Source organism: Anomaloglossus baeobatrachus, chromosome 4 (assembly GCF_048569485.1).
Source record: "Anomaloglossus baeobatrachus isolate aAnoBae1 chromosome 4, aAnoBae1.hap1, whole genome shotgun sequence".
Classification (NCBI taxonomy): domain Eukaryota; kingdom Metazoa; phylum Chordata; class Amphibia; order Anura; family Aromobatidae; genus Anomaloglossus; species Anomaloglossus baeobatrachus.
In genome coordinates, this window is record NC_134356.1 from 704,683,802 (window position 1) to 704,709,253 (window position 25,452).

The following is a 25,452-nucleotide window of genomic DNA, read 5'->3' on the forward strand; positions in this document are numbered from 1 at the left end:
CAGGGGGGGATACGGGAGAAAGGGAAGCCTGAAGGATGAAGACAGCCGGAGAGGATGAGAACGACGGGTATATGTGGAGAGGAGGATACAGGGGGGGATACAGTAGAAAGGGAAGACTGAAGGATGAAGACAGTCGGAGAGGAAGGATGGGGATATGTGGAGAGGAGGATACAGGGGGGGATACGGGAGAAAAGGAAGACTGAAGGATAAAGACAGCCGGAGAAGATGAGAGCGACGGGTATATGTGGAGAGGAGGATACAGGGGGGGATACGGGAGAAAGGGAAGACTGAAGGATAAAGACAGCCGGAGAAGATGAGAGCGACGGGTATATGAGGAGAGGAGGATACAGGGGGGGATACGGGAGAAAGGGAAGACTGAAGGATGAAGACAGCCGGAGAGGATGAGAGCGACGGGTATATGTGGAGAGGAGGATACAGGGGGGGGTACGGGAGAAAGGGAAGACTGAAGGATGAAGACAGCCGGAGAGGATGAGAGCGACGGGTATATGTGGAGAGGAGGATACAGGGGGGGATACGGGAGAAAGGGAAGACTGAAGGATAAAGACAGCCGGAGAGGAAGGATGGGGATATGTGGAGAGGAGGATACAGGGGGGGGTACGGGAGAAAGGGAAGACTGAAGGATGAAGACACCCGGAGAGGATGAGAGCGACGGGTATATGTGGAGAGGAGGATACAGGGGGGGAAACGGGAGAAAGGGAAGACTGAAGGATAAAGACAGCCGGAGAGGAAGGATGGGGATATGTGGAGAGGAGGATACAGGGGGGGGGTACGGGAGAAAGGGAAGACTGAAGGATAAAGACAGCCGGAGAGGATGAGAGCGACGGGTATATGTGGAGAGGAGGATACAGGGGGGGATACGGGAGAAAGGGAAGACTGAAGGATGAAGACAGCTGGAGAGGATGAGAGCGACGGGTATATGTGGAGAGGAGGATACAGGGGGGGTACGGGAGAAAGGGAAGACTGAAGGATGAAGACAGCTGGAGAGGATGAGAGCGACGGGGATATGTGGAGAGGAGGATACGGGGGGGGGGATACGGGAGAAAGGGAAGACTGAAGGATAAAGACAGCCGGAGAAGATGAGAGCGACGGGTATATGAGGAGAGGAGGATACAGGGGGGGATACGGGAGAAAGGGAAGACTGAAGGATGAAGACCGCTGGAGAGGAAGGATGGGGATATGTGGAGAGGAGGATACGGGGGGGTACGGGAGAAAGGGAAGACTGAAGGATGAAGACAGCCAGAGAGGAAGGATGGGGATATGTGGAGAGGAGGATACGGGGGGGGGGATACGGGAGAAAGGGAAGACTAAAGGATGAAGACCGCTGGAGAGGATGAGAGCGACGGGGAGATGTGGAGAGGATGAGAGCGACGGGTATATGTGGAGAGGAGGATACAGGGGGGGGGATACTGGAGAAAGGGAAGACTGAAGGATGAAGACCGCTGGAGAGGATGAGAGCGACGGGGATATGTGGAGAGGAGGATACAGGGGGGGGATACGGGAGAAAGGGAAGACTGAAGGATGAAGACAGCCAGAGAGGATGGATGGGGATATGTGGAGAGGAGGCTACAGGGGGGGGGGGGGGGTACGGGAGAAAGGGAAGACTGAAGGATGAAGACAGCCAGAGAGGAAGGATGGGGATATGTGGAGAGGAGGATACGGGGGGGGGGGGGGTTACGGGAGAAAGGGAAGACTGAAGGATGAAGACAGCCAGAGAGGAAGGATGGGGATATGTGGAGAGGAGGATACGGGGGGGGGGATACGGGAGAAAGGGAAGACTAAAGGATGAAGACCGCTGGAGAGGATGAGAGCGACGGGGATATGTGGAGAGGATGAGAGCGACGGGGATATGTGGAGAGGATGAGAGCGACGGGTATATGTGGAGAGGAGGATACAGGGGGGGATACGGGAGAAAGGGAAGACTGAAGGATGAAGACCGCTGGAGAGGATGAGAGCGACGGGGATATGTGGAGAGGATGAGAGCGACGGGTATATGTGGAGAGGAGGATACAGGGGGGGGGTTACGGGAGAAAGGGAAGACTGAAGGATGAAGACCGCTGGAGAGGATGAGAGCGACGGGGATATGTGGAGAGGAGGATACAGGGGGGGGGGGATACGGGAGAAAGGGAAGACTGAAGGATGAAGACAGCCGGAGAGGATGAGAACGACGGGTAAATGTGGAGAGGAGGCTACAGGGGGGGGGGGATACGGGAGAAAGGGAAGACTGAAGGATGAAGACAGCTGGAGAGGATAAGAGCGACGGGTATATGTGGAGAGGAGGATACAGGGGGGGTACGGGAGAAAGGGAAGACTAAAGGATGAAGACAGCCGGAGAGGAGGAGAGCGACGGGGGATATGTGGAGAGGAGGATACAGGGGGGGGGAATACGGGAGAAAGGGAACACTGAAGGATGAAGACAGCTGGAGAGGAGGAGAGAGACGGGGATATGTGGAGAGGAGGATACAGGGGGGGATACGGGAGAAAGGGAAGACTGAAGGATGAAGACAGCCGGAGAGGAAGGATGGGGATACGGAGAGAGGAGGATACAGGGGGGGGGGGGTACGGGAGAAAGGGAAGACTGAAGGATGAAGACAGCTGGAGAGGAAGGATGGGGATATGTGGAGAGGAGGATACAGGGGGGGATACAGGAGAAAGGGAAGACTGAAGGATGAAGACAGCTGGAGAGGAAGGATGGGGATATGAGGAGAGGAGGATACAGGGGGGGATACGGGAGAAAGGGAAGACTGAAGGATGAATACAGCTGGAGAGGATGAGAACGACGAGCATCTGTGGAGAGGAGGATACAGGGGGGGGGTACGGGAGAAAGGGAAGACTGAAGGATGAAGACAGCCAGAGAGGAAGGATGGGGATATGTGGAGAGGAGGATACGGGGGGGGGGGGGGGGTACGGGAGAAAGGGAAGACTGAAGGATGAAGACAGCCAGAGAGGAAGGATGGGGATATGTGGAGAGGAGGATACGGGGGGGGGGGGGGATACGGGAGAAAGGGAAGACTAAAGGATGAAGACCGCTGGAGAGGATGAGAGCGACGGGGATATGTGGAGAGGATGAGAGCGACGGGGATATGTGGAGAGGATGAGAGCGACGGGTATATGTGGAGAGGAGGATACAGGGGGGGGATACGGGAGAAAGGGAAGACTGAAGGATGAAGACCGCTGGAGAGGATGAGAGCGACGGGGATATGTGGAGAGGAGGATACAGGGGGGGGGGGATACGGGAGAAAGGGAAGACTGAAGGATGAAGACAGCCGGAGAGGATGAGAACGACGGGTAAATGTGGAGAGGAGGCTACAGGGGGGGGGGGGGGGATACGGGAGAAAGGGAAGACTGAAGGATGAAGACAGCTGGAGAGGATAAGAGCGACGGGTATATGTGGAGAGGAGGATACAGGGGGGGTACGGGAGAAAGGGAAGACTAAAGGATGAAGACAGCCGGAGAGGAGGAGAGCGACGGGGATATGTGGAGAGGAGGATACAGGGGGGGGGGGGGAATACGGGAGAAAGGGAACACTGAAGGATGAAGACAGCTGGAGAGGAGGAGAGAGACGGGGATATGTGGAGAGGAGGATACAGGGGGGGGATACGGGAGAAAGGGAAGACTGAAGGATGAAGACAGCCGGAGAGGAAGGATGGGGATATGGGAGAGGAGGATACAGGGGGGGGGGGTACGGGAGAAAGGGAAGACTGAAGGATGAAGACAGCTGGAGAGGAAGGATGGGGATATGTGGAGAGGAGGATACAGGGGGGGGATACAGGAGAAAGGGAAGACTGAAGGATGAAGACAGCTGGAGAGGAAGGATGGGGATATGAGGAGAGGAGGATACAGGGGGGGATACGGGAGAAAGGGAAGACTGAAGGATGAATACAGCTGGAGAGGATGAGAACGACGAGCATCTATGGAGAGGAGGATACAGGGGGGGGGATACGGGAGAAAGGGAAGACTGAAGGATGAAGACAGCTGGAGAGGATGAGAGCGACGGGTATATGTGGAGAGGAGGATACAGGGGGGGATACGGGAGAGGAGGATACAGGGGGGGATACGGGAGAACGGGAAGACTAAAGGATGAAGACAGCCGGAGAGGATGAGAACGATGGGGATATGTGTAGAGGAGGATACGGGGGGGGGGGGATACGGGAGAGGAGGATACAGGGGGGGGATACGGGAGAAAGGGAAGACTGAAGGATGAAGACAGCTGGAGAGGATGAGAACGATGGGGATATGTGGAGAGGAGGATACAGGGGGGGTACGGGAGAAAGGGAAGACTGAAGGATGAAGACAGCTGGAGAGGATGAGAGCGACGGGGATATGTGGAGAGGATGAGAGCGACGGGTATATGTGGAGAGGAGGATACAGGGGGGGGGGTTACGGGAGAAAGGGAAGACTGAAGGATGAAGACCGCTGGAGAGGATGAGAGCGACGGGGATATGTGGAGAGGAGGATACAGGGTGGGGGATACGGGAGAAAGGGAAGACTGAAGGATGAAGACAGCCGGAGAGGAAGGATGGGGATATGTGGAGGGGAGGATACAGGGGGGGTACGGGAGAAAGGGAAGACTGAAGGATGAAGACCGCTGGAGAGGATGAGAACGACGGGGATATGTGGAGAGGAGGATACAGGGGGGGGGATACAGGAGAAAGGGAAGACTGAAGGATGAAGACAGCTGGAGAGGAAGGATGGGGATATGAGGAGAGGAGGATACAGGGGGGGATACGGGAGAAAGGGAAGACTGAAGGATGAAGACAGCTGGAGAGGAGGAGAGCGACGGGGATATGTGGAGAGGAGGATACAGGGGGGGGATACGGGAGAAATGGAAGACTGAAGGATGAAGACAGCTGGAGAGGAGGAGAGCGACGGGGATATGTGGAGAGGAGGATACAGGGGGGGGGATACGGGAGAAGGGGAAGACTGAAGGATGAAGACAGCCGGAGAGGAAGGATGGGGATATGTGGAGAGGAGCATACAGGGGGGGGGGATACGGGAGAAAGGGAAGACTGAAGGATGAAGACAGCTGGAGAGGAGGAGAGCGACGGGGATATGTGGAGAGGAGGATACAGGGGGGGATACAGGAGAAAGGGAAGACTGAAGGATGAAGACCGCTGGAGAGGATGAGAGCGACGGGCATATGTGGAGAGGAGGATACGGGGGGGGATACGGGAGAAAGGGAAGACTGAAGGATGAAGACAGCTGGAGAGAATGAGAGCGACGGGGATATGTGGAGAGGAGGATACAGGGGGGGGATACAGGAGAAAGGGAAGACTGAAGGATGAAGACAGCTGGAGAGGAAGGATGGGGATATGAGGAGTGGAGGATACAGGGGGGGATACGGGAGAAAGGGAAGACTGAAGGATGAAGACAGCTGGAGAGGAAGGATGGGGATATGAGGAGAGGAGGATACAGGGGGGGATACGGGAGAAAGGGAAGACTGAAGGATGAAGACAGCTGGAGAGGAGGAGAGCGACGGGGATATGTGGAGAGGAGGATACAGGGGGGTGATACGGGAGAAATGGAAGACTGAAGGATGAAGACAGCTGGAGAGGAGGAGAGCGACGGGGATATGTGGAGAGGAGGATACAGGGGGGGGGGATACGGGAGAAGGGGAAGACTGAAGGATGAAGACAGCCGGAGAGGAAGGATGGGGATATGAGGAGAGGAGGATACAGGGGGGGGGATACGGGAGAAAGGGAAGACTGAAGGATGAAGACAGCTGGAGAGGATGAGAGCGACGGGTATATGTGGAGAAGAGGATACAGGGGGGGGATACGGATACAGGGGGGGATACGGGAGAAAGGGAAGACTGAAGGATGAAGACAGCCGGAGAGGATGAGAATGATGGGGATATGTGGAGAGGAGGATACGGGGGGGGGGAGATACGGGAGAGGAGGATAAAGGGGGGGGGATACGGGAGAAAGGGAAGACTGAAGGATGAAGACAGCTGGAGAGGAAGGATGGGGATATGAGGAGAGGGGGATACGGGAGAAAGGGAAGACTGAAGGATGAAGACAGCTGGAGAGGAAGGATGGGGATATGAGGAGAGGAGGATACAGGGGGGGATACGGGAGAAAGGGAAGACTGAAGGATGAAGACAGCTGGAGAGGAGGAGAGCGACGGGGATATGTGGAGAGGAGGATACAGGGGGGGGATACGGGAGAAATGGAAGACTGAAGGATGAAGACAGCTGGAGAGGAGGAGAGCGACGGGGATATGTGGAGAGGAGGATACAGGGGGGGGGGATACGGGAGAAGGGGAAGACTGAAGGATGAAGACAGCCGGAGAGGAAGGATGGGGATATGAGGAGAGGAGGATACAGGGGGGGGGGATACGGGAGAAAGGGAAGACTGAAGGATGAAGACAGCTGGAGAGGATGAGAGCGACGGGTATATGTGGAGAAGAGGATACAGGGGGGGGGATACGGGAGAGGAGGATACAGGGGGGGATACGGGAGGAAGGGAAGACTGAAGGATGAAGACAGCCGGGGAGAGGATGAGAATGATGGGGATATGTGGAGAGGAGGATACAGGGGGGGGGGGGGAGATACGGGAGAGGAGGATACAGGGGGGGGATACGGGAGAAAGGGAAGACTGAAGGATGAAGACAGCTGGAGAGGAAGGATGGGGATATGAGGAGAGGAGGATACAGGGGGGGATACGGGAGAAAGGGAAGACTGAAGGATGAAGACAGCTGGAGAGGAAGGATGGGGATATGAGGAGAGGAGGATACAGGGGGGGATACGGGAGAAAGGGAAGACTGAAGGATGAAGACAGCTGGAGAGGAGGAGAGCGACGGGGATATGTGGAGAGGAGAATACAGGGGGGGATACGGGAGAAATGGAAGACTGAAGGATGAAGACAGCTGGAGAGGAGGAGAGCGACGGGGATATGTGGAGAGGAGGATACAGGGGGGGGGGGGGATACGGGAGAAGGGGAAGACTGAAGGATGAAGACAGCCGGAGAGGAAGGATGGGGATATGAGGAGAGGAGGATACAGGGGGGGGGATACGGGATAAAGGGAAGACTGAAGGATGAAGACAGCTGGAGAGGATGAGAGCGACGGGTATATGTGGAGAAGAGGATACAGGGGGGGGATACGGGAGAGGAGGATACAGGGGGGGATACGGGAGAAAGGGAAGACTGAAGGATGAAGACAGCCGGAGAGGATGAGAATGATGGGGATATGTGGAGAGGAGGATACAGGGGGGGGGGGGGGGGGAGATACGGGAGAGGAGGATACAGGGGGGGGATACGGGAGAAAGGGAAGACTGAAGGATGAAGACAGCTGGAGAGGAAGGATGGGGATATGAGGAGAGGAGGATACAGGGGGGGATACGGGAGAAAGGGAAGACTGAAGGATGAAGACAGCTGGAGAGGAAGGATGGGGATATGTGGAGAGGAGGATACAGGGGGGGATACGGGAGAAAGGGAAGACTGAAGGATGAAGACAGCTGGAGAGGAGGAGAGCGACGGGGATATGTGGAGAGGAGGATACAGGGGGGGGGGATACGGGAGAAGGGGAAGACTGAAGGATGAAGACAGCTGGAGAGGATGAGAGCGACGGGTATATGGGGAGAGGATGAGAACGACGGGTATATGTGGAGAGGAGGATACAGGGGGGGGGATACGGGAGAAGGAGAAGACTGAAGAATGAAGACAGCTGGAGAGGATGAGAGCGGCGGGTATATGTGGAGAGGATGAGAGCGACGGGTATATAAGGAGAGGATGAGAATGATGGGGAAATGTGGAGAGGAGGATACGGGGGGGGGGGATACGGGAGAAAGGGAAGACTGAAGGATGAAGACAGCTGGAGAGGATGAGAACGCCGAGCATCTGTGGAGAGGATGAGAACGATGGGGATATGTGGAGAGGATGAGAACGACGGAGATATGTGGAGAGGATGAGAACGACAGGGATATGTGGAGAGGAGGATACAGGGGGGGGGATACGGGAGAAAGGGAAGACTGAAGGATGAAGACAGCTGGAGAGGATGAGAACGACGGGGATATGTGGAGAGGAGGATACGGGGGGATACGGGAGAAAGGGAAGACTGAAGGATGAAGACAGCTGGAGAGGATGAGAACGACGGGGATATGTGGAGAGGATGAGAACGACGGAGATATGTGGAGAGGATGAGAACGACGGGGATATGTGGAGAGGAGGATACAGGGGGGGGGATACGGGAGAAAGGGAAGACTGAAGGATGAAGACAGCTGGAGAGGATGAGAACGCCGAGCATCTGTGGAGAGGATGAGAACGATGGGGATATGTGGAGAGGATGAGAACGACGGAGATATGTGGAGAGGATGAGAACGACAGGGATATGTGGAGAGGAGGATACAGGGGGGGGATACGGGAGAAAGGGAAGACTGAAGGATGAAGACAGCTGGAGAGGATGAGAACGACGGGGATATGTGGAGAGGAGGATACGGGGGGTACGGGAGAAAGGGAAGACTGAAGGATGAAGACAGCTGGAGAGGATGAGAACGACGGGGATATGAGGAGAGGATGAGAACGACGGGGATATGTGGAGAGGATGACAACAACGGGGATATGAGGAGAGGGTGAGAGCGATAGGGATATGAGGAGAGGATGAGAACGACGAGCATCTGTGGAGAGGAGGATACAGGGGGGGGGGATACGGGAGAAAGGGAAGACTGAAGGATAAAGACAGCTGGAGAGGATGAGAACGACGGGGATATGAGGAGAGGATGAGAACGACGGGGATATGTGGAGAGGATGAGAACGATGTGGATATGTGGAGAGGATGAGAACAACGGAGATATGTGGAGAGGATGAGAACGATGGGGATATGTGGAGAGGATGAGAACAACGGGGATATGTGGAGAGGATGAGAACGGGGATATGTGGAGAGGATGAGAACAACGGAGATATGTGGAGAGAATGAGAACGACGGGTAGATGTGGAGAGGATGAGAACACCGGGGATATGTGGAGAGGATGAGAACACCGGGGATATGTGGAGAGGATGAGAACAGAACAACGGGGATATGTGGAGAGGATGAGAGCGATGGGGATATGAGGAGAGGATGAGAGCGATGGGGATATGAGGAGAGGATGAGAGCGATGGGGATATGAGGAGAGGATGAGAATGATGGAGAAAGATACAGTGCGCCTGTGATAGTGAGTGTATGGGAAGACAGTGCGCCTGAGCTAGTGACAGTATGGAGAAAGACAGTGCGCCTGTGCTAGTGACAGTGTATGGAGAAAGACAGTGCGCCTGTGCTAGTGACAATGTATGGAGAAAGACACAGTGCGCCTGTGTTAGTGACAGTGTATGGAGAAAGACACAGTGCGCCTGTGCTAGTGACAGTGTATGGAGAAAGACACAGCGCGCCTGAGCTAGTGACAGTGTAAGGAGAAAGACACAGCGCGCCTGTGCTAGTGACAGTGTAAGGAGAAAGACACTGCGCCTGTGCTAGTGACAGTGTAAGGAGAAAAACACAGTGCGCCTGTGCTAGTGACAGTATGGAGAAAGACAGTGCGCCTGTGCTAGTGACAGTGTATGGAGAAAGACACAGTGCGCCTGTGCTAGTGACAGTATGGAGAAAGACAGTGCGCCTGTGCTAGTGACAGTGTATGGAGAAAGACACAGTGCGCATGTGCTAGTGACAGTGTAAGGAGAAAGACACAGTGCGCCTGTGCTAGTGACAGTGTATGGAGAAAGACAGTGCGCCTGTGCTAGTGACAGTGTATGGAGAAAGACACAGTGCGCCTGTGCTAGTGACAGTGTATGGAGAAAGACACAGTGCGCCTGTGCTAGTGACAGTGTATGGAGAAAGACACAGTGCGCCTGTGCTAGTGACAGTGTATGGAGAAAGACACAGTGCGCCTCAGCTAGTGACAGAGTAAGGAGAAAGACACAGTGCGCCTATGCTAGTGACAGAGTAAGGAGAAAGACACAGTGCGCCTGTGCTAGTGACAGTGTAAGGAGAAAAACACAGTGCGCCTGTGCTAGTGACAGTGTATGGAGAAAGACACAGTGCGCCTGTGCTAGTGACAGTGTATGGAGAAAGACACAGTGCGCCTGTGCTAGTGACAGTGTATGCAGAAAGACAGTGCGCCTGTGCTAATGACAGTGTATGGAGAAAGACACAGTGCGCCTGTGCTAGTGACAGTGTATGGAGAAAGACACAGTGCGCCTGTGCTAGTGACAGTGTAAGGAGAAAGACACAGTGCGCCTGTGCTAGTGACAGTGTATGGAGAAAGACACAGTGCGCCTGTGCTAGTGACAGTGTATGGAGAAAGACACAGTGCGCCTGTGCTAGTGACAGTGTATGGGGAAAGACAGTGCGACTGTGCTAGTGACAGTGTATGCAGAAAGACACAGTGCGCCTGTGCTAGTGACAGTGTAAGGAGAAAGACAGTGCGCATGTGCTAGTGACAGTGTATGGAGAAAGACACAGTGCGCCTGTGCTTGTGACAGTGTATGGAGAAAGACACAGTGCGCCTGTGCTAGTGACAGTGTATGGAGAAAGACACAGTGCGCCTGTGCTAGTGACAGTGTATGGAGAAAGACACAGTGCGCCTGTGCTAGTGACAGTGTATGCAGAAAGACACAGTGCGCCTGTGCTAGTGACAGTGTATGGAGAAAGACAGTGCGCCTGTGCTAGTGACAGTGTATGGAGAAAGACACTGCGCCTGTGCTACTGACAGTGTATGGAGAAAGACACTGCGCCTGTGCTAGTGACAGTGTATGGAGAAAGAAAGACACAGTGCGCCTGTGCTAGTGACAGTGTATGGAGAAAGACAGTACGCCTGTGCTAGTGACAGTGTATGGAGAAAGACACAGTGCGCCTGTGCTAGTGACAGTGTATGCAGAAAGACACAGTGCGCCTGTGCTACTGACAGTGTATGGAGAAAGACACAGTGCGCCTGTGCTAGTGACAGTGTAAGGAGAAAGACACAGTGCGCCTGTGCTAGTGACAGTGTAAGGAGGAAGACACAGTGCTCCTGTGCTAGTGACAGTGTAAGGAGAAAGACACAGTGCGCCTGTGCTAGTGACAGTGTATGGAGAAAGACACAGTGCGCCTGTGCTAGTGACAGTGTAAGGAGAAAGACACAGTGCGCCTGTGCTAGTGACAGTGTATGGAGAAAGACACAGTGCGCCTGTGCTAGTGACAGTGTATGGAGAAAGACACAGTGCGCCTGTGCTAGTGACAGTGTATGGAGAAAGACACAGTGCGCCTGTGCTAGTGACAGTGTATGGAGAAAGACACAGTGCGCCTGAGCTAGTGACAATGTATGGAGAAAGACACAGTGCGCCTGTGCTAGTGACAGTGTATGGAGAAAGACACAGTGCGCCTGTGCTAGTGACAGTGTATGGAGAAAGACACAGTGCGCCTGTGCTAGTGACAGTGTATGGAGAAAGACACAGTGCGCCTGTGCTAGTGACAGTGTATGGAGAAAGACACAGTGCGCCTGTGATAGTGACAGTGTATGGAGAAAGACACAGTGCGCCTGTGCTAGTGACAGTGTATGGAGAAAGACACAGTGCGCCTGTGCTAGTGACAGTGTATGGAGAAAGACAGTGCGCCTGTGCTAGTGACAGTGTATGGAGAAAGACACAGTGCGCCTGTGCTAGTGACAGTGTATGGAGAAAGACACAGTGCGCCTGTGCTAGTGACAGTGTATGGGGAAAGACAGTGCGCCTGTGCTAGTGACAGTGTATGGAGAAAGACACAGTGCGCCTGTGCTAGTGACAGTGTAAGGAGAAAGACACAGTGCGACTGTGCTAGTGACAGTGTATGGAGAAAGAAAGACACAGTGCGCCTGTGCTAGTGACAGTGTATGGAGAAAGACAGTACGCCTGTGCTAGTGACAGTGTAAGGAGAAAGACACAGTGCGCCTGTGCTAGTGACAGTGTATGGAGAAAGACACAGTGCGCCTGTGCTAGTGACAGTGTATGGAGAAAGACACAGTGCGCCTGTGCTAGTGACAGTGTAAGGAGAAAGACACAGTGCGACTGTGCTAGTGACAGTGTACGCAGAAAGACACAGTGCGACTGTGCTAGTGACAGTGTATGGAGAAAGAAAGACACAGTGCGCCTGTGCTAGTGACAGTGTATGGAGAAAGACAGTACGCCTGTGCTAGTGACAGTGTATGGAGAAAGACACAGTGCGCCTGTGCTAGTGACAGTGTATGCAGAAAGACACAGTGCGCCTGTGCTAGTGACAGTGTATGGAGAAAGACACAGTGCGCCTGTGCTAGTGACAGTGTAAGGAGAAAGACACAGTGCGCCTGTGCTAGTGACAGTGTAAGGAGGAAGACACAGTGCTCCTGTGCTAGTGACAGTGTAAGGAGAAAGACACAGTGCGCCTGTGCTAGTGACAGTGTATGGAGAAAGACACAGTGCGCCTGTGCTAGTGACAGTGTAAGGAGAAAGACACAGTGCGCCTGTGCTAGTGACAGTGTATGGAGAAAGACACAGTGCGCCTGTGCTAGTGACAGTGTCTGGAGAAAGACACAGTGCGCCTGTGCTAGTGACAGTGTATGGAGAAAGACACAGTACGCCTGTGCTAGTGACAGTGTAAGGAGAAAGACACAGTGCGCCTGTGCTAGTGACAGTGTATGGAGAAAGACACAGTGCGCCTGTGATAGTGACAGTGTATGGAGAAAGACACAGTGCGCCTGTGCTAGTGACAGTGTATGGAGAAAGACACAGTGCGCCTGTGCTAGTGACAGTGTAAGGAGAAAGACACAGTGCGCCTGTGCTAGTGACAGTGTATGGAGAAAGACACAGTGCGCCTGTGCTAGTGACAGTGTATGGAGAAAGACACAGTGCGCCTGTGCTAGTGACAGTGTATGGAGAAAGACACAGTGCGCCTGTGCTAGTGACAGTGTATGGAGAAAGACACAGTGCGCCTGTGCTAGTGACAGTGTAAGGAGAAAGACACAGTGCGCCTGTGCTAGTGACAGTGTATGGAGAAAGACACAGTTCGCCTGTGCTAGTGACAGTGTATGGAGAAAGACACAGTGCACCTGTGCTAGTGACAGTGTATGGAGAAAGACAGTGCGCCTGTGCTAGTGACAGTGTAAGGAGAAAGACAGTGCGCCTGTGCTAGTGACAGTGTATGGAGAAAGACACAGTGCGCCTGTGCTAGTGACAGTGTATGGAGAAAGACACAGTGCGCCTGTGCTAGTGACAGTATGGAGAAAGACACAGTGCGCCTGTGCTAGTGACAGTGTATGGAGAAAGACACAGTGCGCCTGTGCTAGTGACAGTGTAAGGAGAAAGACACAGTGCGCCTGTGCTAGTGACAGTGTATGGAGAAAGACACAGTGCGCCTGTGCTAGTGACAGTGTATGCAGAAAGACACAGTGCGCCTGTGCTAGTGACAGTGTATGGAGAAAGACACAGTGCGCCTGTGCTAGTGACAGTGTATGGAGAAAGACACAGTGCGCCTGTGCTAGTGACAGTGTATGGAGAAAGACACAGTGCGCCTGTGCTAGTGACAGTGTATGGAGAAAGACACAGTGCGCCTGTGCTAGTGACAGTATGGAGAAAGACAGTGCGCCTGTGCTAGTGACAGTGTATGGAGAAAGACACAGTGCGCCTGTGCTAGTGACAGTGTATGGAGAAAGACACAGTGCGCCTGTGCTAGTGACAGTGTATGGAGAAAGACACAGTGCGCCTGTGCTAGTAACAGTGTAAGGAGAAAGACACAGTGCACCTGTGCTAGTGACAGTGTAAGGAGAAAGACACAGTGCACCTGTGCTAGTGACAGTGTAAGGAGAAAGACACAGTTCGCCTGTGCTAGTGACAGTGTATGGAGAAAGACACAGTGCGCCTGTGCTAGTAACAGTGTAAGGAGAAAGACACAGTGCGCCTGTGCTAGTGACAGTGTAAGGAGAAAGACACAGTGCGCCTGTGCTAGTGACAGTATGGAGAAAGACACAGTGCGCCTGTGCTAGTGACAGTGTATGGAGAAAGACACAGTGCGCCTGTGCTAGTGACAGTGTATGGAGAAAGACACAGTGCGCCTGTGCTAGTGACAGTGTATGGAGAAAGACACAGTGCGCCTGTGCTAGTGACAGTGTATGGAGAAAGACAGAGTGCGCCTGTGCTAGTGTATGGAGAAAGACACAGTGCGCCTGAGCTAGTGACAGTGTATGGGAAAAGACACAGTGCGCCTGTGCTAGTGACAGTGTATGGAGAAAGACACAGTGCGCCTGTGCTAGTGACAGTGTATGGAGAAAGACACAGTGCGCCTGTGCTAGTGACAGTGTATGGAGAAAGACACAGTGCGCCTGTGCTAGTGACAGTGTATGGGAAACCAAGATGGTCTCATTTCTATTCATTTAGGCTAACGGGAAAGGATGAGAGTCCTTCAGGAATACAGAGAAACTGACAAAGACGACAGGAACGAAATCAGATGAAATGAGAAACCTAAAAAACAAAATAAAATGAAATTAAATTTAAATAATGAAGGAAATGGCTTTGAATAAAAAAAATATAAAAAATGGAAAAAATTAAAAAACACACTAAAAATTAAAAAGAAGCTGACGGAAGGGGGAAATGGAGGGGAAAGGGGAGGGGGAAGAGAAAGGAAAGGGGGGAAGGGAAAGGAAAGGGGGGAAGGGAAAGGAAAGGGGGGAGGGAAAGGAAAGGGGGGAGGGAAAGGAAAGGGGGGAGGGAAAGGAAAGGGGGGAGGGAAAGGAAAGGGGGGAGGGAAAGGAAAGGGGGGAGGGAAAGGAAAGGGGGAAGTAAAAGGGGGGAGGGAAGGTAAGGGAAAGGGGGGGAGGGAAGGGAAGGGAAAGGGGGGGAGGGAAGGGAAGGGAAAGGGGGTGGGAGAGGAAAGTGATGGGGGAAGGGAAAGGAAAAGGGGAAGGCAAAAGAAAGCAAAGGGGGTGGGAAGGGAAAGGAAAGCAAAGGGGGGTGGGAAGGGAAAGGAAAGGAAAGGGGGGTGGGAAGGGAAAGTGATGGGGGAAGGTAAATGTTGAAAAATAGAAACGGAAGAGAAATCCTTTTCTGTACATTGTCATATGTTTAGTGCCAAAAAAATTCCATTTAGATTACATTCTCTACACTAGACATAAATCCTATAACCGTCCTTTAAAGCACACACCAACACAACAGCAGCTGAGATAGAGAGGTCAGTGGGACAGGCGAGGAGATCCCACAGATACCCCACCACTGCCACCAGATGTCAGGGGACAGCCGAGGAGATCACACAGATATCCCACCACTGCCACCAAATGTCAGGGGACAGCCGAGGAGATCACACAGATACCCCACCACTGCCACCAAATGTCAGGGGACAGCCGAGGAGATCACACAGATATCCCACCACTGCCACCAAATGTCAGGGGACAGCCGAGGAGATCACACAGATACCCCACCACTGCCACCAGATGTCAGGAGACAGCCGAGGAGATCACACAGATATCCCACCACTGCCACCAGATGTCAGGAGACAGCCGAGGAGATCACACAGATATCCCACCACTGCCACCAGATGTCAGGGGACAGCCGGGGAGATCACACAGATATCCCACCACTGCCACCAAATGTCAGGGGACAGCCGAGGAGATCACACAGATATCCCACCACTGCCACCAAATGTCAGGGGACAGCCGGGGAGATCACACAGATATCCCACCACTTCCACCAAATGTCAGGGGACAGCCGAGGAGATCACACAGATATCCCACCACTGCCACCAGATGTCAGGGGACAGCCGAGGAGATCACACAGATACCCCACCACTGCCACCAGATGTCAGGAGACAGCCGAGGAGATCACACAGATATCCCACCACTGCCACCAGATGTCAGGAGACAGCCGAGGAGATCACACAGATATCCCACCACTGCCACCAAATGTCAGGGGACAGCCGGGGAGATCACACAGATATCCCACCACTGCCACCAAATGTCAGGGGACAGCCGAGGAGATCACACAGATATCCCACCACTGCCACCAAATGTCAGGGGACAGCCGGGGAGATCACACAGATATCCCACCACTGCCACCAAATGTCAGGGGACAGCCGGGGAGATCACACAGATATCCCACCACTGCCACCAAATGTCAGGGGACAGCCGAGGAGATCACACATATCCCACCACTGCCACCAAATGTCAGGGGACAGCCGAGGAGATCACACAGATATCCCACCACTGCCACCAAATGTCAGGGGACAGCCGAGGAGATCACACAGATATCCCACCACTGCCACCAGATGTCAGGGGACAGCCGAGGAGATCACACAGATATCCCACCGCTGCCACCAGATGTCAGGGGACAGCCGAGGAGATCACACAGATATCCCACCACTGCCACCAGATGTCAGGGGACAGCCGAGGAGATCACACAGATATCCCACCACTGCCACCAGATGTCAGGGGACAGCCGAGGAGATCACACATATCCCACCACTGCCACCAGATGTCAGGGGACAGCCGAGGAGATCACACAGATACCCCACCACTGCCACCAGATGTCAGGGGACAGCCGGGGAGATCACACAGATATCCCACCACTGCCACCAAATGTCAGGGGACAGCCGAGGAGATCACACAGATATCCCACCACTGCCACCAAATGTCAGGGGACAGCCGAGGAGATCACACATATCCCACCACTGCCACCAAATGTCAGGGGACAGCCGAGGAGATCACACAGATATCCCACCACTGCCACCAAATGTCAGGGGACAGCCCAGATCACACAGATATCCCACCACTGCCACCAGATGTCAGGGGACAGCCGGGGAGATCACACAGATATCCCACCACTGCCACCAAATGTCAGGGGACAGCCGAGAAGATCACACATATCCCACCACTGCCACCAAATGTCAGGGGACAGCCGAGGAGATCACATAGATATCCCACCACTGCCAGCAAATGTCAGGGGACAGCCGGGGAGATCACACATATCCCACCACTGCCACCAGATGTCAGGGGACAGCCGAGGAGATCACACAGATACCCCACCACTGCCACCAGATGTCAGGGGACAGCCGGGGAGATCACACAGATATCCCACCACTGCCACCAAATGTCAGGGGACAGCCGGGGAGATCACACAGATATCCCACCACTGCCACCAAATGTCAGGGGACAGCCGAGGAGATCACACATATCCCACCACTGCCACCAAATGTCAGGGGACAGCCGAGGAGATCACACAGATATCCCACCACTGCCACCAAATGTCAGGGGACAGCCCAGGAGATCACACAGATATCCCACCACTGCCACCAAATGTCAGGGGACAGCCGAGGAGATCACACAGATATCCCACCACTGCCACCAGATGTCAGGGGACAGCCGGGGAGATCACACAGATACCCCACCGCTGCCACCAGATGTCAGGGGACAGCCGGGGAGATCACACAGATATCCCACAGCTGCCACCAAATGTCAGGGGACAGCCGGGGAGATCACACAGATACCCCACAGCTGCCACCAAATGTCAGGGGACAGCCGGGGAGATCACACAGATACCCCACCACTGCCACCAGATGTCAGGAGACAGCCGAGGAGATCACACAGATATCACACCACTGCCACCAGATGTCAGGGGACAGCCGAGGAGATCACACAGATATCCCACCACTGCCACCAGATGTCAGGAGACAGCCGAGGAGATCACACAGCTATCCCACCACTGCCACCAAATGTCAGGGGACAGCCCAGGAGATCACACAGATATCCCACCACTGCCACCAGATGTCAGGAGACAGCCGGGGAGATCACACAGATATCCCACTACTGCCACCAAATGTCAGGGGACAGCCGGGGAGATCACACAGATACCCCACCACTGCCACCAGATGTCAGGGGACAGCCGGGGAGATCACACAGATACCCCACCACTGCCACCAGATGTCAGGGGACAGCCGAGGAGATCACACAGATACCCCACCACTGCCACCAGATGTCAGGGGACAGCCGAGGAGATAATAATAATAATAATAATTTTATTCATTTATATAGCGCTATTAATTCCACAGCGCTTTACATACATTTGCAACACTGTCCCCATTGGGGCTCACAATCTAGAGTCCCTATCTGTATGTCTTTGGAGTGTGGGAGGAAACCGGAGTACCCGGAGGAAACCCACGCAAACACGGGGAGAACATACAAACTCCTTGCAGATGGTGTCCTTGGTGGGATTTGAACCCAGGACCCCAGCGCTGCAAGGCTGCAGTGCTAACCACTGAGCCACCGTGCCGCCCTATCACACAGATATCCCACCACTGCCAAATGTCAGGGGACAGCCGAGGAGATCACACAGATATCCCACCGCTGCCACCAAATGTCAGGGGACAGCCGAGGAGATCACACAGATATCCCACCACTGCCACCAGATGTCAGGGGACAGCCGAGGAGATCACACAGATATCCCACCACTGCCACCAGATGTCAGGGGACAGCCGAGGAGATCACACAGATATCCCACCACTGCCACCAGATGTCAGGGGACAGCCGGGGAGATCACACAGATATCCCACCACTGCCACCAAATGTCAGGGGACAGCCGGGGAGATCACACAGCTATCCCACCACTGCCACCTGATGTCAGAGGACAGCCGAGGAGATCACACATATACCCCACCACTGCCACCAGATGTCAGGGGACAGCCGAGGAGATCACACAGATATCCCACCACTGCAACCAGATGTCAGGGGACAGCCGAGGAGATCACACATATATCCCACCACTGCCACCAGATGTCAGGGGACAGCCGGGGAGATCACACATGTACCCCACCGCTGCCAAATGTCAGGGGACAGCCGAGGAGATCACACATATATCCCACCACTGCCACCAGATGTCAGGGGACAGCCGGGGAGATCACACATGTATCCCACCGCTGCCAAATGTCAGGGGACAGCCGAGGAGATCACACATATATCCCACCACTGCCAAATGTCAGGGGACAGCCGGGGAGATCACACATATATCCCACCACTGCCAAATGTCAGGGGACAGCCGGGGAGATCACACAGATATCCCACCACTGCCACCAAATGTCAGGGGACAGCCGAGGAGATCACACAGATATCCCACCACTGCCACCAGATGTCAGGGGACAGCCGGGGAGATCACACATGTACCCCACCGCTGCCAAATGTCAGGGGACAGCCGAGGAGATCACACATATATCCCACCACTGCCAAATGTCAGGGGACAGCCGGGGAGATCACATATATCCCACCACTGCCAAATGTCAGGGGACAGCCGAGGAGATCACACATATATCCCACCACTGCCAAATGTCAGGGGACAGCCGGGGTGGGCCTCGTCGGCCAATCCATTTATTAGGAAATGTTTCCTCAAGATACTCACGGACTACTCTTGAATAATATGGAGGGGTATGTCTTTTTGGAAATAAAGGTCATGTGAATTTGGCTGTTGCTGTATCTGGGGAACAACTTGATTCATTAGCCTTTCGAGATACTTTTCTCCTGTGACTGTTCCATCAAAAAATATTGGTCCTAAAAACACCAAAACGTGAAATAACCCCCAAACATTGTCACCGGGCTCACGCGGTTGTTGCTCTAATGTTACATGCATGTTCTCATCATAGCAGTAAATACAATGATGTCTGGTAATATGGCCGATAATGTGACAGCTTCATCGCTCCACAGAACGTTACCCAAAATCACTGGAAGCACAATCTCAGTGACTGCAGCCGCCGGTCCAGATCCTCCTCCAATAACCCATGAATTACACGTGGAGGAGAAGCTTCCAGCCAATACATTGCAGCCGCCGGTCCAGATCCTCCTCCAATAACCCATGAATTACACGTGGAGGAGAAGCTTCCACCCAATACATTGCAGCCGCCGGTCCGGATCCTCCTCCAATAACCCATGAATTACACGTGGAGGAGAAGCTTCCACCCAATACACTGCAGCCGCCGGTCCAGATCCTCCTCCAATAACCCATGAATTACACGTGGAGGAGAAGCTTCCACCCAATACATTGCAGCCGCCGGTCCAGATCCTCCTCCAATAACCCATGAATTACACGTGGAGGAGAAGCTTCCAGCCAATACATTGCAGCCGCCGGTCCAGATCCTCCTCCAATAACCCATGAATTACACGTGGAGGAGAAGCTTCCACCCAATACATTGCAGCCGCCGGTCCAGATCCTCCTCCAATAACCCATGAATTACACGTGGAGGAGAAGCTTCCACCCAATACACTGCAGCCGCCGGTCCAGATCCTCCTCCAATAACCCATGAATTACACGTGGAGGAGAAGCTTCCACCCAATACATTGCAGCCGCCGGTCCAGATCCTCCTCCAATAACCCATGAATTACACGCGGAGGAGAAGCTTCCACCCAATACATTGCAGCCGCCGGTCCAGATCCTCCTCCAATAACCCATGAATTACACGTGGAGGAGAAGCTTCCAGCCAATACATTGCAGCCGCCGGTCCAGATCCTCCTCCAATAACCCATGAATTACACGCGGAGGAGAAGCTTCCACCCAATACATTGCAGCCGCCGGTCCAGATCCTCCTCCAATAACCCATGAATTACACGCGGAGGAGAAGCTTCCACCCAATACATTGCAGCCGCCGGTCCGGATCCTCCTCCAATAACCCATGAATTACACGCGGAGGAGAAGCTTCCACCCAATACACTGCAGCCGCCGGTCCAGATCCTCCTCCAATAACCCATGAATTACACGTGGAGGAGAAGCTTCCACCCAATACATTGCAGCCGCCGGTCTGGATCCTCCTCCAATAACCCATGAATTAGGTGTGGAGGAGAAGCTTCCACCCAATACATTGCAGCCGCCGTTCCGGATCCTCCTCCAATAACCCATGAATTACACGCGGAGGAGAAGCATCCACCCAATACATTGCAGCCGCCGGTCCGGATCCTCCTCCAATAACCCATGAATTACACGCGGAGGAGAAGCTTCCACCCAATACATTGCAGCCACCGGTCCAGATCCTCCTCCAATAACCCATGAATTACACGTGGAGGAGAAGCTTCCACCCAATACAATGCAGCCGCCGGTCCAGATCCTCCAATAACCCATGAATTACACGTGGAGGAGAAGCTTCCACCCAATACATTGCAGCCGCCGGTCCAGATCCTCCAATAACCCATGAATTACACGTGGAGGAGAAGCTTCCACCCAATACATTGCAGCCGCCGTTCCGGATCCTCCTCCAATAACCCATGAATTACACGTGGAGGAGAAGCTTCCACCCAATACATTGCAGCCGCCGGTCCGGATCCTCCTCCAATAACCCATTAATAACACGTGGAGAAGCTTCCACCCAATACACTGCAGCCGCCGGACCGGATCCTCCTCCAATAACCCATGAATTACACGTGGAGGAGAAGCTTCCACCCAATACATTGCAGCCGCCAGTCCAGATCCTCCTCCAATAACCCATGAATTACACGTGGAGGAGAAACTTCCACCCAATACATTGCAGCCGTCGGTCCAGATCCTCCTCCAATAACCCATGAATTACACGTGGAGGAGAAGCTTCCACCCAATACACTGCAGCCGCCGGTCCAGATCCTCCTCCAATAACCCATGAATTACACGTGGAGGAGAAGCTTCCACCCAATACATTGCAGCCGCCGGTCCGGATCCTCCTCCAATAACCCATGAATTACACGTGGAGGAGAAGCTTCCACCCAATACATTGCAGCCGCCGGTCTGGATCCTCCTCCAATAACCCATGAATTAGGTGTGGAGGAGAAGCTTCCACCCAATACATTGCAGCCGCCGGTCCGGATCCTCCTCCAATAACCCATGAATTACACGTGGAGGAGAAGCTTCCACCCAATACATTGCAGCCGCCGGTCCAGATCCTCCTCCAATAACCCATGAATTACACGTGGAGGAGAAGCTTCCACCCAATACATTGCAGCCGCCGGTCCAGATCCTCCTCCAATAACCCATGAATTACACGTGGAGGAGACGCTTCCACCCAATACATTGCAGCCGCCGGTCCAGATCCTCCTCCAATAACCCATGAATTACACGTGGAGGAGACGCTTCCACCCAATACATTGCAGCCGCCGGTCCAGATCCTCCTCCAATAACCCATGAATTACACGTGGAGGAGAAGCTTCCACCCAATACATTGCAGCCGCCGGTCCAGATCCTCCTCCAATAACCCATGAATTACACGTGGAGGAGACGCTTCCACCCAATACATTGCAGCCGCCGGTCCAGATCCTCCTCCAATAACCCATGAATTACACGTGGAGGAGAAGCTTCCACCCAATACATTGCAGCCGCCGGTCCAGATCCTCCTCCAATAACCCATGAATTACACGTGGAGGAGAAGCTTCCACCCAATACATTGCAGCCGCCGGTCCGGATCCTCCTCCAATAACCCATGAATTACACGTGGAGGAGAAGCTTCCACCCAATAGACTTCAGGATTCATGGTAGAAGCTCCTGAAATTCCCAATTCTAAAGAGACTCTTCTGGGGACTTTCTTGGACTCTGAACGAATGTGTCAGCCACAAGTTGCTCATTATTTTCTGTACGGGCGGTTTTGGGTCGAGCAGTTTTTGGGTCATTAAGGATTGAGCCAGTGGCATCGAATTTGTCATTTGTCATCATTTGTCATTGAGCCAGTGGCATCGCACTGTAGGACCCACACCTGTCACAAAAAAACAAATTCATAACTGGGCTTTAGCTCCATAAAGTCTCGGTGTAAATCTTTGAAGACAAGGAGCGGTTCCCTCTGGAGGGGATACAGTCGCCCCAGCTCTGGAATATACGAGGCCCAGGCTGGGGATCTGCTTTCCAGAAGATGTACCTGTTCAATTACACTGGGGAACAATTTGAAAAACAATGTCTCTGTTGAGTTAGGTTTTTGAGCTGATTTATAGTAAAATTGCTGATTCCAAAAATGTAGTCAGTGTTTTTCTATCAGGTCAAGTTTTTCCTCCTCCGCTTCCTGCCATAGAAGCAGAATTGCACGGATTCGTGTAATAAGACTTATCTGAGGACAATGCGACTCATATAGAGGTACATGGCCACTTGTAAGAGTAGTCACAGCTGAGGCCGTGGTGAGAGGCGAGTGCAGCTCCCAATACCTCATATAGAGCTACGTGGCAACTTGTAAGAGTAGTCACAGCTGAGACAGTGGTGAGAGGCGAGTGCAGCTCCCAATACCTCATATAGAGCTACGTGGCCACTTGTAATAGTCACAGCTGAGACCGTGGTGAGAGGTGAGTGCAGCTCCCAATACCTCATATAGAGCTACGTGGCCACTTGTAAGAGTAGTCACAGCTGAGACCGTGGTGAGAGGCGAGTGCAGCTCCCAATACCTCATATAGAGCTACGTGGCCACTTGTAAGAGTAGTCACAGCTGAGACAGTGGTGAGAGGCGAGTGCAGCTCCCAATACCTCATATAGAGCTACGTGGCCACTTGTAAGAGTAGTCACAGCTGAGGCCGTGGTGAGAGGTGAGTGCAGCTCCCAATACCTCATATAGAGCTACGTGGCCACTTGTAAGCGTAGTCACAGCTGAGGCCGTGGTGAGAGGCGAGTGCAGCTCCCAATACCTCATATAGAGCTACGTGGCCACTTGTAAGCGTAGTCACACTGAGACCGTGGTGAGAGGCGAGTGCAGCTCCCAATACCTCAATTATCAATATCTTTACACAAAATGTATCATAGTAGGCATAAAAAGGATTTGTGATCGCTTTTCTCTTTACATTGGGCGCTTAGTTGTAATTTATAGATCTTTTATGATTTTTTGCTTAGTTTTCACAGCTTGTAAGTTTCCATCTCAGTGTTTTATTACTTATGTACATATTTCCTTGGTTTCGGATCATGTCTGCTCCTTCCTCCTCTCGTTGTAAATGCCTAAACAACCCTGACTCCTTCCGCTATATTTGTGGTGTTTTCACCAGTTTAAAGGGCAATCATCAGTGCATTTGTCACACAAGCATATTTTGCATATTTTAAAGTAAAACTCAGTGATGAAGATAAGCCGTGGTCCCCTCACATAGTGGCAAGCAGCGTGTCGAGAGGTTACGGATGTGCACCAAAGGAACGCGTGAAAAGTTGGCATTTGGTGTCCCCATGGTGTGGAGAGAGCAAAAAAGTCATTCCACAGACGGTTACTTCTGTTTAGTGACAACATCAGGATTTCACAGGAAAATTCAAAGTAAAATAGAATCTCCCAATCTCCCGTCAGCATCAGACCAGGCCTCGTTCAGCTGAAATTCCAGAGCCAGTGACCAGCGGCCAATCTCTAGAAGTGCTGAGTGATGTTGAGGAGCACAGTGACCGCATCAGAGCAATGCCTCGTTCAGCTGAAATTCCAGGGCCAGTGAACAGCTCCATCTCTAGAAGTCCTCAGTGATGTTGAGGAGCACAGTGACCGCATCAGACCAATGCCTCGTTCAGCTGAAATTCCAGTGCCAGTGAACAGCACCATCTCTAGACGTTCTCAGTGATGTTGAGGAGCACAGTGACCGCATCAGAGCAATGCCTCGTTCAGCTGAAATTCCAGTGCCAGTGAACAGATCCATCTCTAGACGTTCTCAGTGATGTTGAGGAGCACAGTGACCGCATCAGAGCAATGCCTCGTTCAGCTGAAATTCCAGAGCCAGTGAACAGCTCCATCTCTAGAAGTCCTCAGTGATGTTGAGGAGCACAGTGACCGCATCAGACCAATGCCTCGTTCAGCTGAAATTCCAGTGCCAGTGAACAGCACCATCTCTAGACGTTCTCAGTGATGTTGAGGAGCACAGTGACCGCATCAGAGCAATGCCTCGTTCAGCTGAAATTCCAGTGCCAGTGAACAGCTCCATCTCTAGACGTTCTCAGTGATGTGGAGGAGCACAGTGACCGCATCAGACCAATGCCTCGTTCAGCTGAAATTCCAGTGCCAGTGAACAGCTCCATCTCTAGAAGTCCTCAGTGATGTGGAGGAGCACAGTGACTGCATCAGAGCAATGCCTCATTCAGCTGAAATTCCAGGGCCAGTGAACAGCTCCATCTCTAGAAGTCCTCAGTGATGTGGAGGAGCACAGTGACCGCATCAGACCAATGCCTCGTTCAGCTGAAATTCCAGTGCCAGTGAACAGCTCCATCTCTAGAAGTCCTCAGTGATGTGGAGGAGCACAGTGACTGCATCAGAGCAATGCCTCGTTCAGCTGAAATTCCAGGGCCAGTGAACAGCTCCATCTCTAGAAGTCCTCAGTGATGTGGAGGAGCACAGTGACCGCATCAGACCAATGCCTCGTTCAGCTGAAATTCCAGTGCCAGTGAACAGCTCCATCTCTAGAAGTCCTCAGTGATGTGGAGGAGCACAGTGACTGCATCAGAGCAATGCCTCATTCAGCTGAAATTCCAGGGCCAGTGAACAGCTCCATCTCTAGAAGTCCTCAGTGATGTGGAGGAGCACAGTGACCGCATCAGAGCAATGCCTCGTTCAGCTGAAATTCCA

The 25,452-nt window shown here is 53.2% G+C and overlaps 1 protein-coding gene across 1 annotated transcript in view; it reads right to left on the reverse strand.

Moving 5' to 3' along the window:
- The window catches only part of DLG4 (discs large MAGUK scaffold protein 4), a 178,137-nt gene that overhangs the window by 125,919 nt on the left and 26,766 nt on the right, over positions 1–25,452 (reverse strand). The gene's annotated exons all lie outside the window — the stretch shown is intronic.